The following is a 15,330-nucleotide window of genomic DNA, read 5'->3' as shown; positions in this document are numbered from 1 at the left end:
CCACACAGGAAGACAGAAGCTTTGGTTTTCCGTTAGCTTTTTATATTTGCTGGAACATGAAATAATGAGGGGTTTGTTACAAAAAAAAATGAGAAAAGAAAACAAAGAGAATCCTTGCTAATCTTGTAAGAGGTATAGTCTCGATGTCAAAGGAGAGGAAAGATGATTTAGGGTCCAAAGTCATTTTACTAACAACATTAACTTGTCATTCTCTAGTTAGGCAGGCTCTTGCCAATATGATGATTCAGTTCCTCTCTGAGTCTCTACTGCTGGATATTGTTTAGTTTCTGCTTAGTCATGACGTCTGTACTTTGAACTTGAATGTACTGGCAGCCTCTAGATATTTATAGCCTCTCATGACGAATGCCATCTTAAAGTCTTTGATATCTGTCTTCTGCATCGTTTTCAACATCAGCCTTCACCCTTCACTATTAACTGGAACATATATATATATGTATTTTGCATTGAAATTCTCCAAGGAAGAGAATTTGGTGTGTTAGTCACTATCGTTTAGCTTTGGCCAAGCTCTTATGCCAGACCATCTTGGGCTATTGCTAGCCAGGAGGTAGAGCATCATCAATTTCCCAACCTTAATTTGACCTAATCGGTTGCTGCTGCTGGGTCAAAATCATGTGGTAATTGGCTAGTGACCATGAGTTCATTGATTTGTCCCTTTTTTTAAGTTCCTACTCTGTTAGGTATTATTCTAGATGTTGAGGAAACAGCAGTGAATACAACAGACCAAGAAGATAACAAGACTCTGGCAAGAATAAAAATTTACCCCAGATGCTATACATTTCATGGTTTTGATGAAAGAGCTACTTATACATGGTAGAAAACGTTTAGGAAATAAACAGGGGAAATTGAGAGACCCCAAGACCAGCAACAGTGAGAAGCTACTACCATGCCCAATGTTGAAGTGGCAAGCGGTACATGGTACAGAACCCAATGAGACTTTCAGATGTGGTGCGAGAGCTGCCTGGAAGTCATGAGGAATAAAAAAGACAAGAACACTGAGGGGAGATACATCCCAATATCTCTCTCCTCTCTCATTCCATTCTCCAACCAGAACTTTCCATTGGCCAACCCAGAGAGAAATATGAGAGTAAGGAGACCAAGGTGATATAGGCTTTGGACTCTGGGTATATAGTGCAGAGCTAAGAAGTGTAGAAAATGGATATGATGGCATTAACTGAAAAATCATTTCACGGGGACCTTACTATCAAGTGGAGTAAACAGTTAAAAAAATTAAAGTAACAATATAAAAACAATACAATTTGGATGAATATAAGCATAGTAATGAACAAGGTGGGGAAAGGGGGATAGAAAGTGATTTTCAAGAAAAATTATCTTCGAATATTGGAAAAACAGACTGGGCACAGTGGCTTATGTCTGTAATCCCAACACTTTGGGAGACTGAGGCGAGAGGATTGCTTGAACCCAGGAGTTCAAGACCAGCCTGGGCAACACAGACAAACCTTGTCTCTACAAAAAAAAAAAGTTTTTTTTTAAATCAGCTGGATGTGGTGGCATGTACCTGTATTCCTAGCTACTCAGGAGGCTGAAATGGGAGGATCACTCGAGCCTGGGAGGTCAAGGCTGCAGTGAGCTATGACCATGCCACTGTACTCCAGCCTAAGTGACAGCAAGAAACTCTATCTTTAAAAAAGAAATAAAAGAAAAAAATAGCACATGTGGACAAATTTTTGTCAATTTAATGGAGATGAAAGATTTGTGTTTCAGAATTTTATATTTTGGAGTATTTGATATGCAAAAAGAATGTATAAAATATATGCAAGTTATGAATATAAAAATAAAACAAAAAACTAAGTATCAGTGCTACTCATCATCCTTTCCTCCTTCCTCACTCTTCATCAGTAGGACCCACCAGCCTGAGTTTCCATTTTTAATCACATCTTTACGTTTCTTTTCAATATATTTTCAGTTTTGCTTATTTTTGAAATTTATAAAATTTATATCTTATATTCTTGTGTTTTGCTTTTTTTACTTAATATTACTTTTTAATATTCACCCATGTTGATTCACATTGCTGTAGTTCATCTTCACTGCTGAATAGATGTTCCATTATATGAATATTCTATAATATATTCATCAATTTTTCTAAGAACATTGTGTTATTACCAGTTTGTTGCTAATATGATGCTGATACAATATTCCTGTACCTATCTTTAGATACAAGAGCAGGTATTTCTTTATAATATATAGCACATGCAGGAATAGAATTGCTCAGTTATGGGGTTCATGAATTTTCTTTTTTTTTCCCCTTTTTTGAGCCAGAGTTTTGCTCTTTTTGCCCAGACTGGAGTGCAATGGCACAATCTCAGCTCACCTCAACCTGTCTCCCAAGTTCAAGCAATTCTCCTGCCTCAGCCTCCCGAGTAGCTGCGATTATAGGCATGCGCCACCACGCCTGGCTAATTTTGTATTTTTGGTAGAGACGGGGTTTCTCCATGTTGGTCAGGCTGGTCTTGAATTCCTGACCTCAGATGATCCACCCACCTCGGCCTCCCAAAGTGCTGGGATTACAGGCGTGAGCCACCATGCCCGGTCATGCATTTTCAACCTTACAAAATAGTGCCAACTTATTTTTAAAAGTATTATTATACCTTGTGTACACTCTCTCTGGCAACATTTAAGAGTTCCTTTGATTGCCATACTTGCCATCACTACGCATGGTAAGATTTTGTGTATCAGTAGAGCAAATGTGTAATAATAACTAATTGCACTTTTAAATTGCACTACCATAATGAAGTTTATTGTTGTTTTATGTAATTAATGTCCATTGTGTTTCCCCTTCTGTGAAATACCTGTTTATATACTTTGCTCAATTTTTTATTGGATTCTTATTTGAATTTTCTTTTTACTTCATAGGACTTCTTTATATATTCTAAATACTAATTCTTAATTTATTTCTCTGTTGCAAATATCTTAGTTTGGGGCTTTGTAGTTTTCTTGATGAAATCTTTTGAAAAATAGAGTTTTAATGTTGAATTTATCAATGTTTTATTTTTCAGCTGTGAGCTGTTTTCTTGCTTTCGCTATGCTGAGATTACAGATATTCTCTTGTATTGCCTTCTAAAACAGCAATAAGCAAACTGCAGCTCACATTTGTAAATACAGTGTATGGAAACACAGCCACATCCATTCTTTTACATAATATCTATGCCACCTTTGCATTCCAAGAATAGACCTGATAGTTGTGACCATATGGCCCACAAATTCAAAAACTTTTACTATCTGATCAGTTAGGAATAAACGTGCTGATCTTGTTCTAAAAGATTATTAGATAGTCGATCTTTTCCTCGTGGATCTAGTGTGGCAATTGTTATGTATCAAGTTTTCATACATGTGTAGGTCTCTCTGTGGGCTCTCTTCTCTTCTATTGGTCTATGTGTCCATCTCTGTGTCATTCCAACACTGAGTTAACACAGCTTTATAGGAAATCTTGGCATCAGGTAAACCAAATTCTCACACTGTAATCTTCTTCAAGAGTAATTTCCCTTTACTTGGATATTCACTGTTCTATAAAATTTTAGCTTCAGACAGTTTCATGGGAAATACAACAGGTGTTTTGATTAATATATAGATCAGGTTAATCTACAGATCAGTGTTGTCATCTTTATTACTTTGATTACAAACCACGAAGATGCTATATGTTTATGTGTTCATTTACACACACACATACACATACACACACACACGGTCTTTAATGTCTTTTAATAAGGTTTAAATTTTTTCAATAGAGTTTGCACATCTTTGATTTATTCGTATATATGTTAATTGTGTAATGCTGAATGTTATCTCTTTAATTGATTTTTAAACACTATTGTTACTTTTAGATATTCATCTTACATCCAAGAACCTTATAAACTTGCATTATTTCTAATAATTTGCCTGTATATCCTTTTGGGTTTACTATGTACAAAAGTAATGATAGTTTTGCTTTTTCCTTTTCAGTCATTTTAGATTAGATTTCCTTCTCAAATCCACAACTTACAATGTAAAGAACAATGATAAATAGAAGCAGTGATGGTGCTCAATTGTCTCATTCCTCATTTTAGTATTTCATTATTGAATATAAATGCTTACCGTAGATTTTTGATAGATCCTTTTGTCAGGATCCTTACAAAGGATGCCTTCTATTCCAAAATTTCAGGATTTTTTTTATTATGAATGAATTTTATCAAATGTTTTGCTGTAAATATTAATCATTTTCCCCTTAATCTGTTAATATATTACCTATATTACCTAATGTTAAAATACATTTGCATGACTGGGATGCATATACAAATTAAAAGTGATACCTTATCTTTCTAAACGCGCTGTTGGATTTTATGTGGTAATGCTGCATTTATGATTCTGTGCATGTTATGGAGCTTGCCTATAATCATTCTTCTTGCATTGTCTTTATTTGGACTTCTTGTTACCATTTGTCTAGCTTTAGAAAATGTGGTGAAAGTGTGCCCTTCTTTTTATGAGGCTCTGGAATAATTTATATATTATTGCTGGTATGTATTCTTATTTGTTTTATAGATGTCACTCAGAAATCATCTTGACCTTGCATTTTCTTTTTGGGAAGATTTTTAATTATTAATTCCATTTATTTTATGGTTATAAATCTATTCAAGATTTCTATTTCTTCTTGAATCAGTTTTACATTTTCCTCCTAGGTTTGTCTATTCCACCTACAGTTTTAATTTTGAGTTTAAAGATTTTCAGTGTTCTCAATTATCTTTTAACTCTGTTTTGTCTCTAATGAGATCTCTTTTTTTATATTTCATACTGTTTATCTAAGTCTTTTTTCTTTTTGCACATCAATCATGTCAATGCTTGGATGATTTCATTTTTTTTCTTTCCAAAGAAGCAGTTTTTGCTTTTATTAATTCTAAGAGATGTTTCCTTTTTCATTGACTTATACTCCTGTCTGTATTATATGCTATCCTCTATTTTGAGTTTGTTCAATAGTTCTCTTTCAAACTTTTAACATTGATTATTCAAAGATTATTTTTAATTTCTAACAGTGTGGGATTTTTGAAAATTATTCTGTAATTACTGATTTCTTAATTAACTGTGTTGTGGTCAGAAATATAGTTTGTATAATTCTGATTTATTAAAATTTGTTGAGACTGACCTGCTCTATGGTGAAAAACCTCTATCTCTATCATACAGGTCCCCTGATATTTACTGATGCTTGATTTATGGTTTTAAAGATGACTTATTTCCAAAAATGTTCTTTGTGGTCTTGAAAACCATGTCTATTTTCCAACAGAAAAATATTTTGCATGTCTGCTAGATTATTTTTCTTTTGTATTATTCAAATCTTTCATATACTTGCATTGTTCAATTATCAATGACAGGGAGTGGTGTTAAAATCTCCCACTATGATCCTGGATATTTCTGTTTTTCCCTGTAATTTTGTCAATTTTTGGCTTCATATGCTTTTAATCTCTGCTATTATATTCTTAAGAAGTATTATATTCTCCTAGTGGATTCCAAGTTACATTAATATATAATTATACTCTTTATCTCAAATGTTTCTGTCTTAAGGTCTTAAGGTCTACGTTGTCTTATACTGTCACATTAGAACAATATGAAATTGCTAGCTTTTCAGGTTAATAAGAGGCAAACTTATAGAGTTCATTACAATAGCCTTGCCAGTTTTCTCCTTTTTCATTGTGTGCTTTTGTATTAGGTATGTCTAAAAACAACCTATGCCAGTTCATAGTGTTTCCTAATTATTTGGATTTCTTCTTATTGCTTTATTTTGTGTTTTCTCTTTGTATCAATTTTTGTGATTTTTTTTCTCATTAAATTAGAAAGAAAAACTTTAGAGAAAATACATTTAACACAGTTTATTTGAGTAGCAGATGATTCATGCACGGGGGAGCACTCAGAACCAGAAGGGGTTCAGAGAGCTCAGTTGCAGTAGCATGGGCAGCAGGCTTTGACAGGCTGACATGGAAGGAAGGCAAAGAGAATCTATTTGATGGCTTAGAGTGGGAAATACCTAGGTAGAGGTTAGTCAGTGGCTTCTGATAGGTAAAGTCTCTAGTTTTGTTGTACTGCTTACATTGTGCATTGGTTTGCTTATGTAAAAATCTAAAATGCTGAGACTTTGTCAGTTTATTGACCCTCCAGTTAGAATTGTTTTGGCCGGGCACAGTGGCTCACGCCTGTAATCCCAACACCTTGGGAGGCCGAGGTGGGTGGATCACAAAGTCAGGAGATCAAGACCATCCTGGCCAACATGGTGAAACCTGGTCTCTACTAAAAATATAAAAATTAGCTGGGTATGGCAGCACATTCCTGTAATCCTAGCTACTCAGAAGGCAGAGGCAGGAGAATAACTTGAACCTGAAAGGCGGAGATTGCAGTGAGCCGAGATCACACCACTGCACTCCAGCCTGGCAACAGAGACAGACTCAGTCTATAAAAAAAAAAAAAAAAAGAAAGAAAGAAAGAATTGTTCTATAATTGCCTTGTTCTAGATTGATTGGGGTCTTTCCCCCAGTTTTCTTTTTATTTTTTTATAATTTTGGAATATAAACATTCAGTTTTTCTTTGTGATTATCCTTGAAATTTTAATATGCATACTTAGCAAAGTCTAACTCTGATCAGTATACTTACCCGCAGCTCAAGAACAAAAGAACCTTCTAAGGTAATCCCATTCATTCCCTCACTGTTCGCTGCTATTGTTTCCCAAACATTTAGCTCTTTGTTGTGTTGTTTCTATTCTACAAGTTGGGCATTATTATTATTATTGATTTATGTATCCTTTATAAATTTCTCCTTCTAGAATACTGATTAGATACCTATTTGCCATTATTTCAATTTCTATGTTTATCAACCCCTCTTATTTTCCAACTTTGGCCTCTGCCTTCTGCATTCCATAAAAATTTTCCAGATCTATATTATAATTAATGAATTCTCCATTTAGATGCTTCTATTACACTATGCAACACTTTAGTTAAGTTTTACATTCATTTGTTATGGTTTTCAATTTTAAAATTTCTAGAGGTGAATGCTTTCTTAGTCATGCAGCTTAATCCTTGTAGCCCCAAAATTGGAGTTTCTCCTCCCAGTCTAATAGTGATTTCTACTCAATGTTTATGCTGTGGCCCAGAATGCAATAGGCTCAATACTTTCTACTGCTTTCATTTCCGTTTATTTACCCCACCAAAATACTGGTGTGTAGTCTAACAGATAGTCTGTATTTATTTGTTTAAAAGCAACCTTGAATTATAATTATAGATAATATCAACATGATAAGCAAAGGAGATAAAAAATTTAGCCTAACAGCTATTGAGAATAGCTACAAGTTTATTGTGCTAAGAAACAGTATGATATTGATGCAAAAAGCAACAAAACTGACCTACAGACCAGGATTTCTGTGAGACAGATTTGTATCTCAGAATTTAATATGTAATAAAGATGGCACGCAAATCAGATGGTTCCGTAAATTATGATAGCAAAATTGCTCATTATGGAGAAAAATTCACACCTATTACCACATAAAAGGATGGAATTCAGATATATTAAAGAAATAAATCAAGGAAAACTATAAAGATGGAAGGTAATGTCCCCTAGAGTAAGGGAAGAACTTCTTAAAACTCCAAAAACATCAATTAATTGATTTAATCACATCAAAATAAAGAATTTATGTGAATAAAGTTAAGAGAATGATTTCACAGAGAAACAGTTTCTGTATCTAAAACCGCAAGAAAAATATTACACAGAATATACATATGAGAAGAAACTCATTTTTTAAAAAGAGGCATAGGAATCTCAAATTTTAAAAATAGGGTAAGGATGTTATAAACTTGATTTCAACCAAAACTTTTTTCTCTTATTTTTTTGTATCCTTTTCTCCACACATTGCTTGCCAGAATTCATTGTCTCAAGGAAGGAATGCAGCAGAAAAGCAGAGAAAAATACTAGGTTGGTGTCAAAAGCACAACTATGAAATACGTAACTTTTAGGGCATAAAACATTATATTTGGAAAACCAGATGAAACTCCAGGCTTCCTTGTCCTCAAACTACACAAGGGCGGCAGACCTGCAAGGAACAAGGAAAGTCACAGCAGAAAGAGAGCTTATGTGATGTCAGGTTCCTGAGTTGGGTGTTCTGTTAGAAAGTCCACAGAGAATTAGGAATTCAAGACCAGACCAAACTGGGCCCCTATCCCCAAGGGACAGTCTGGAGCCAGCAAAATCCCAGTATTCCTGTCCCTCAGCCTGGCTCCCTAGAACAGCACTACAGACAGGCCTAAGGCTACTTACCAGTGTACCTTGTAGCCCTACCAGGAACAGGAGGTTCCCTTATGCCTGAGAGCAGAGTAGAGGCAGCTACTCCGAGAGCCCTCAGTCGGATCAAGGTAAAGGCACCAGGGGCTCATGGTCACAGTAGGAATGGCATGCTGTAGATGCATCTGTGTGGATGCAGAATGATTTCAAGGACCGGCCTCCCTCTTTCCCTAAGTCCTTGCCTTCCATTATAGACAAACCCAGAGAAAGGGAGGGGAGCCCCACTAGACTAGCCGTTCTCAACAGGGAACTATTTTGCCTCTCAGCAGATATTTGGCAATCTCTGAAGATGTGTCTGGTTGTTACAGCTGGGAGGTGCTCCTGGTATCTGGCAGACATGGGTCAGGGATGCTCCTAAATATTCTATAATACACAGTTTCCGAAAGAATTACCCAGCCCCAAATCTCAATAGTGTCAAGGCTGAGAAACTCTGCCTAAACTGAGATTAGGTTTTAATCACATGGCAAAATAAAGATTTATAACAAAAATTATGTTCATTTATTTAAAAGTAAAGAAAATTGCATGGAATTTTTACTAGTTCATGGAATAAAATATGCATCTACTTTTTTATGCAAAGGAATGTATAATTTCTCTAGTAAAAATAATCAACACTCATCATTTCTGGATTTAATGAAGAGGTTTTTGGGGCAAGAAAAGCTTAAGTAACTTTAAAGGAAGACAAAGTACTGTACCTGGCACATAAGAAGGAAAGATAAATGGAAGGAGGAAGGCAGGTGCCAGAAGCTTACAATAATATCCTAAGCCAAGGAGAGGAGGAAAGCAGGGGAGAGGGAAGTTTTATGCAGCTGAGTCATCCATGGAACATCGTTCAGAGAAGAAGTTGTTTCTAACCAACAACAAGGGTGCCATGAGCATTTTCAGAGAGGTGAGATGGGCTCTCTTCCAAACCATACACTTAAAGTTTACTAAGAATATGGTATGAGAACCCCAACCAACGAACTGGCTAGGTCGAATATCAACAAAGGAAAAAATGGGAAATGTTTTCAAAACTAGCATAAATGAAAGCAAAGGTCAAAATCAATGAAGAGAACGCAGAAAGGAGGAAGGAAAGGAGAAAAAGATCTAGAAACAATTACTATGGATAATAAGCAAATCAGTCTTATGTTAATGACATGCCCAAGTGTTCCATTTTTATGCAAAAGGAAATAACTGTGAAGTATTACCAACATAAACACTAATTAAAAGAGATTAAATGTCTTGGGATGAAATGTCATAACATAACACACTGTCAGTTTGCGGTGTTCTCAAAATGTTAATGACCTCTAACTTCAGCTGTTTCCATTACCCACGATCTCAAGGGAAAGAAACCTCAGCTGCAGGACTCCCAGGGGCGGGGAGCTCAGAGCTTTGTCCCATCTCCTCGCTGTTAGTAGATAAAGTTTCATTGAAAACAAGTCGATGACATTTGCCCATAATTCAGAAGGGACCATGTTTTCTAAAAAGGATTTTTCTCTTCCCAGAAACTACTTGAGTTTATCTTACCATTTCAATAATATTCCAGACCTGATTCAGTCAGTCTCAAATACCCTTTGGAATAATAGTCTTCTATTCTCTAGCAGTGACATTTCTCCAGCAACAGTGGCATCTGCAGAAAATTTAGGAAGTGAGAGTTCATCATTTTATAAATTCATCCTGGAAAAAAGTGTGAGTCAGGATGAATTCGTAACCATTTTATCAGGACGGATTTCAGAATTTTTCCTGAACTGTGAATTTAGAGTATATTCTGAGTGGCCACACCTCCTCATTTACTTTAATAAAAATCATTTGTACTTCTGATCGCCACAATTATTTTTACCTCCCAGCCAAATAAATTAGGCAAGCACCCTGTGGTCATTTCACAGATTAGTCATCCTCTCCTATCTATTCTACCGACCCAGTTTCTCTCACACAGCCATGACATGTGCCGTCCTATCTAACCAGCAACACTTTTGAACATATGAACCTCTATGTGTATGTATCTGTTGTCCAGTAATGTATGTGTCTTTGTACATCTACAGTGCATAAGTATGTACACATTTATGCTTGGTACAATTTTGCCTGCTTTTATTTGACAAATGCTTATTGAGATTTTATTAAACACAGCCCTCAAATAACTTCCTCATTTCAGGAAATTTCTAACATTTGGGGATGCAAGGCTGGAGACAAGGGCAATAATAGGAAAAGCAATGAGGCAGTATAGATAAGTGTCACGTTTATAGTCCAATTAAAGTCCTCAGTAATTGGCCGGGCACGGTGGCTCACACCTGTAATCCCAGCACTTTGGGAGGCTGAGGCAGGCGGATCACAAAGTCAGGAGATCAAGACCATCCTGGCTAATACAGTGAATCACCGTCTCTAGTAAAAATACCGAAAAAAAATAAAAAAAAAAAAACTTTAGATGGGCGCGGTGGCGGGTGCCTGTAATCCCAGCTACTCTACTCGGGAGGCTGAGGCAGGAGAATGGCGTGAACCCGGGAGGTGGAGCTTGCAGTGAGCCGAGATCAGGCCACTGCACTCCAGCCTGGTGACAGAGCAAGACTCCGTCTCAAAAAAAAAAAAAAAAGTCCTGAGTAATTAACAAGAAAAGGAGTCCCTTAGCTGGAAACATCCAGGAAATCTTCAGGACAGTGGGTTACACACCATGAACCTTGAACATTTTTACAGAATGTTGATTGAGATGCACAGAATAAGACATTCTGCCTGTTCTGTTAAAGTTACCATTAACCACATGTGACTATTTAACTTGAGCTGAAATAAAAGTAAAAATTCAGTCATATTATTGAGCCCATTTCAAGTGCTCAGTAGCCACATGTAGCTAATGGCTACCAAATTGCACAGTGTAGAACGTTTTCATCATTGCAAAAAAACAAAAAACAACAAAAATTCTGTTGGAGTGCTCTGTTCTAACTTGAAAAAAAATGTGAAATTATCCATAGGAAACTACAGGTGTTTTACAGATACTTGGACACCAGTAAGCATGCCACATTTGCTGGAGCACAAGGTATAAATAAAATAGTAGTGGAATGAGATTGGAAAGGGAAGTTGAAATCAAATTTCAGTGGTCCTGAATGCATTCATTCAAAGTCAGAGGTTTGTTTAGACCAGAGGACTGAGATTTAGAAGGATTAATCTTTGGTTATGTGTAAAATAATGACCTGAAAAGCAACCAGACAATGGGCGTTCAGCAATTACTGCACATTAGAATCATCTGGGGAACTTTTAAAGACCTGATTGCCCGGGCCATACCCTAGATAAATTAAATCAAAATCACTGGGGGTCAACTTGTATGTTAGTATTTTTTAAATCTCCCCAGGTAATTCCAATATGCAAAAGTATTTAGAGACATTTGTTGTTTTTATGTGCACAGCATCCCTTTTCCCACTTCTGTCAAGAATAGCCTCTTTCTCCTGATGAGTTTTCCCTTTTTCTATCCGATCTTCGTGAACTTTCCAGTCATAATAAGCTGATGCCCTGGTCACAAGACACAGCCTTGGAAACAAATCCTGGCAAATCATAATACCCCAGTTATGCTGGCTATGAGACCACATACCAGGTTTAGACTATAATCCAAATTAGGCAAGTAAGAGCCTGAGATTATGCATGCATTTTTCTGGTTGAAAAGACTATTTCATCTAGGAGGTCACTAAACTAAGATGATGTTAGACTTAATACTTCTGTGATACACTCTTCTCTCTGCCTCATGGCCACCAACATGCCATTGAATGATAGAAAGTCATCAACACAAGAAAATTACAAAATTCACAGACACAAGCACAGCTAAAACATTTTGTGGTAGGATGTCAGTGAAGAGACAGAAAGAAGACCTCATGACATTCCTTGGGCTCTTGGCAAAGTACCTGAGGGCAGCTCTATCTCTGGATTTCCCAGTTGCCTGAGCCAAGAAATTACCTAACTATTCTTTCTGCTGTTGCTTAAATTTGTTTGAGATATGTTTTAGTCCCTTTAATAGTAAAATATGTATATAGAGAGATGTAGAATGTAGCTTTGCCAAACATGTTTGACCATAGATCCCTCTTAGAATACCTATTAACAGTTTATAAAACACTCATCTTTTTTCAAAAGTGCTACAAAGAATTGCTGAAACATGAGCACCCTGAGTATGACAACCATGGCAAGACTCACTTGTAAACCTAGAGTGAAAGATAATTGACTTAAGCTAATAGAAGCAAAGAACAACAAAGAGAATGTGTGGGAGCACAGGAGTGCCTGAAAGGTGGATCAGAAAGAGAAATGAGTCTGAAGGAAGGAACCAGGGAAGGGTAGTACAAGGAGTTCCACCATCTCCATCATTACCACATCTCCATCATCTCCACATTACCTTAGCGCCTTGTATACAAACATGAACTTAATCTATGTTGACTATACAGTTCAACCTTCAGAGTTATGCAAATAGCCTCATTCTTGTGCCAGAAGGAGGAGATCTGTCTTAAGTGAAGACCAATAGTAACCTAGACCACTGTACTGTAGGGTAGAGGTTTAAAGTGAAGAAAGAAAATAGTCAAAGTTCATGTATCCATGTAGTTCATTCTCTTGACTTTTCAGACTTTGGATTACTTTTTCCTTGGTAATCCCATGGAGCATATTTATTAAGATGAACCCAGGGCCATGTCTAATTCAAAGGGGCATCTTCCCACGTGACAGGCCTCACACAGCCCTGGCTAAGTCATTTGGACCTTCTGACTAAACCAAATTATGTATCTAAGAATAAGGAACCCTAAAGAGCAACTCTTACTAAAAAAACTTAGCAAGACAGACAAACAAATAAAAATTCCAAAAGCAAATGCACACTCCAGTCCAATTCACTACCCCAACTATTCCTTTTATATAACTCTCTTTTGAACCTGTTTGAAGAGTTGATCAGGCTTGGGGATTACATCTAGTTCTTGATCTCTTCTCACCTTGAAAGCACAAACAACAACCTACTCAGCTCTTTGGCCCAGCCATCCCCAGATGTGAATTAATGGGGCTTACTGTGTTTGGTGTTAATGATTTTATGTAATGACTAGAGGCCAGTGAAGCAGAGAAAATATTAGAAGAAGTAATCATAACTGGCTGGTTGAAAAAACTGGGTGGGGATCAGATCTACTCACAGGAGGGGAAATAAGTCTTTTAACAGGAAGAAAATAGCTGGTAACATAGGCATTCTTTGCACCCAGCAATCCTTCCACTGCTGATATTTCCTGTCACTTTTACTTGAAGATTCAACCTTTACCTTACACTACCTCAGGCATTTTATGTAACTTAACTCAAGCAATTTTCAGATGCCAGTCTCTATAGGATGCGTTCTGTGTTTTAAAGACATTTTACAATATATTCCTATTTATAGATTTTTAAATGTAGGATTCTATGACAAATGATGAAGAAAAATCTCTTCCCTGGTAGGAGGTTGCTTGAGATGGCCTTTGTAAGACCTCTTCCAGTTCTGATAGTAAATGACAATATTTAAATGTTCAAAGATATGCACATTGTGTGAATGCCAAAAAAAAAAAAAATAGAGGATGGAGGATGGAGAGAATGTAAGGGATTTTGCTATTTTGTTTCCATAATCAAAAAAGTTTTTTGCAGCCTCCCTTTAAGTTTGTTGTATAAACACATTTGTGAATAGAAAATTTAAGAGCCCTTTAACATTTGAGAAATTCGGCTGTTTCAACAGTCACCACATCAAGCACACAATGACACTTTGTTTTCACCGAACCTCATAGAATTGGATTACCCAGCAATGATGCGATGAAGGTGTATGTTGTAAACAGTAACAGGCTACTTGATAATAAGAATCTTACATGTTATCCCAAGTCAGGGGGGTTTAGTCAAAGTCAAAGGGATTTGGATGCCCTACTGGTAAAACAAATCTTTCCCCTGTAGTCTGTCAATCCATTCATTTAAAAAACAAAAACAAACAAACAAAAAAACAGGGTTTGAAAAAGTATCCTATCATAACCCTGTGGATTTCAAACTGTCTTTTTCAAGTAGAAGATGTCCAAAATATGGAAACTAGATTTTAAAAAGCCTACAGGTGGTAAAAGAAAATGAGAGTCCTTTGAGTTCTCTCTCTAGCTCCTCCATAATCTCAGAGGTTCCAGTATGCAAGGTGTGAAAACCATGATATGAAATTCTTTCCTCATTAATTGTCAAGTATGGCACCCCTTGAAGTTTTGCAACATATCAGCCCTGATTGAATGGTCTGAGAAAGCAATTGATTAAAGAACTAGGAATCTTTTGTATCTTCTAGAGTTTCCTTTAAAAATGTAAATGTTCTTGGGAAGAGAAACATCTTAAGCAATTATGAGAGATTATTTTGTGAGTTCAATTTTGCAGCATGGAAGCTTGGCTGATAACAAAGCTTTATAGAATGGGGTACAGATAATGAAAGTTAAACAAACTAAACCAGATGTAACCAAGGAAAAACTTCTTTACTTCCTGAGGTTACACAGTGTCCACCTAACAAGATATCAACAGCCTTTTTATATATAACCATAAAGATAAGTGTTTTTTTCTTTCCAGATTTTATTTTAGGTTCAAGGGTACAGGTGCAGGTTTATTACATGGGTAAATTGCATGTTGTGGGGGTTTGGTGTACAGATTATTCTGTCACCCAGGTGACATAGTACCCAATAAGTAGTACCCAATAAGTACTTTTTCTATATTCACCCTTCCCTTACCATCTACCTTCAAGTAGGCCCCAGTGTCTATTGTTCCTTTGTGTCCACGTGTACTCAATGTTTAGCTCCCACTGATAAGCAAGAACATATGTGTGCATGTCTTTATGGTAGAAAAATTTATATTCCTTTGGGTATATACTCAGCAATGGGGTTGCTGAGTCAAATGGTAGCTCTGTTTTAAGTTATTTGAGAAATCTCCAAACTATTTTCTACCATGGCTGAACTTATTTACCTTCCCACCAGCAGTGTAAAATATTACTTTTCTCCACAGCCTTGCCAGCATCTGTTGTTTTTTTACTTTTTAATAACACCTAGAGGAATGAGA

General features: G+C 36.4%; 1 long non-coding RNA gene across 4 annotated transcripts in view; it reads right to left on the bottom strand.

Moving 5' to 3' along the window:
- The window catches only part of LOC110743148, a 197,511-nt gene that overhangs the window by 44,869 nt on the left and 137,312 nt on the right, over positions 1–15,330 (bottom strand). For all 4 annotated transcript variants that reach the window (XR_002521722.2, XR_002521723.2, XR_002521721.2 and 1 more), the window contains exon 2: positions 9,829–9,931. This is a non-coding gene — a long non-coding RNA (uncharacterized LOC110743148). The remainder of the gene's footprint in view (positions 1–9,828; positions 9,932–15,330) is intronic.

Source organism: Papio anubis, chromosome 6, assembly GCF_008728515.1.
Source record: "Papio anubis isolate 15944 chromosome 6, Panubis1.0, whole genome shotgun sequence".
Lineage (NCBI taxonomy): Eukaryota > Metazoa > Chordata > Mammalia > Primates > Cercopithecidae > Papio > Papio anubis.
Note: the sequence above shows the minus strand (reverse complement) of the source record. Positions and strands in the feature narration are given on the sequence as shown.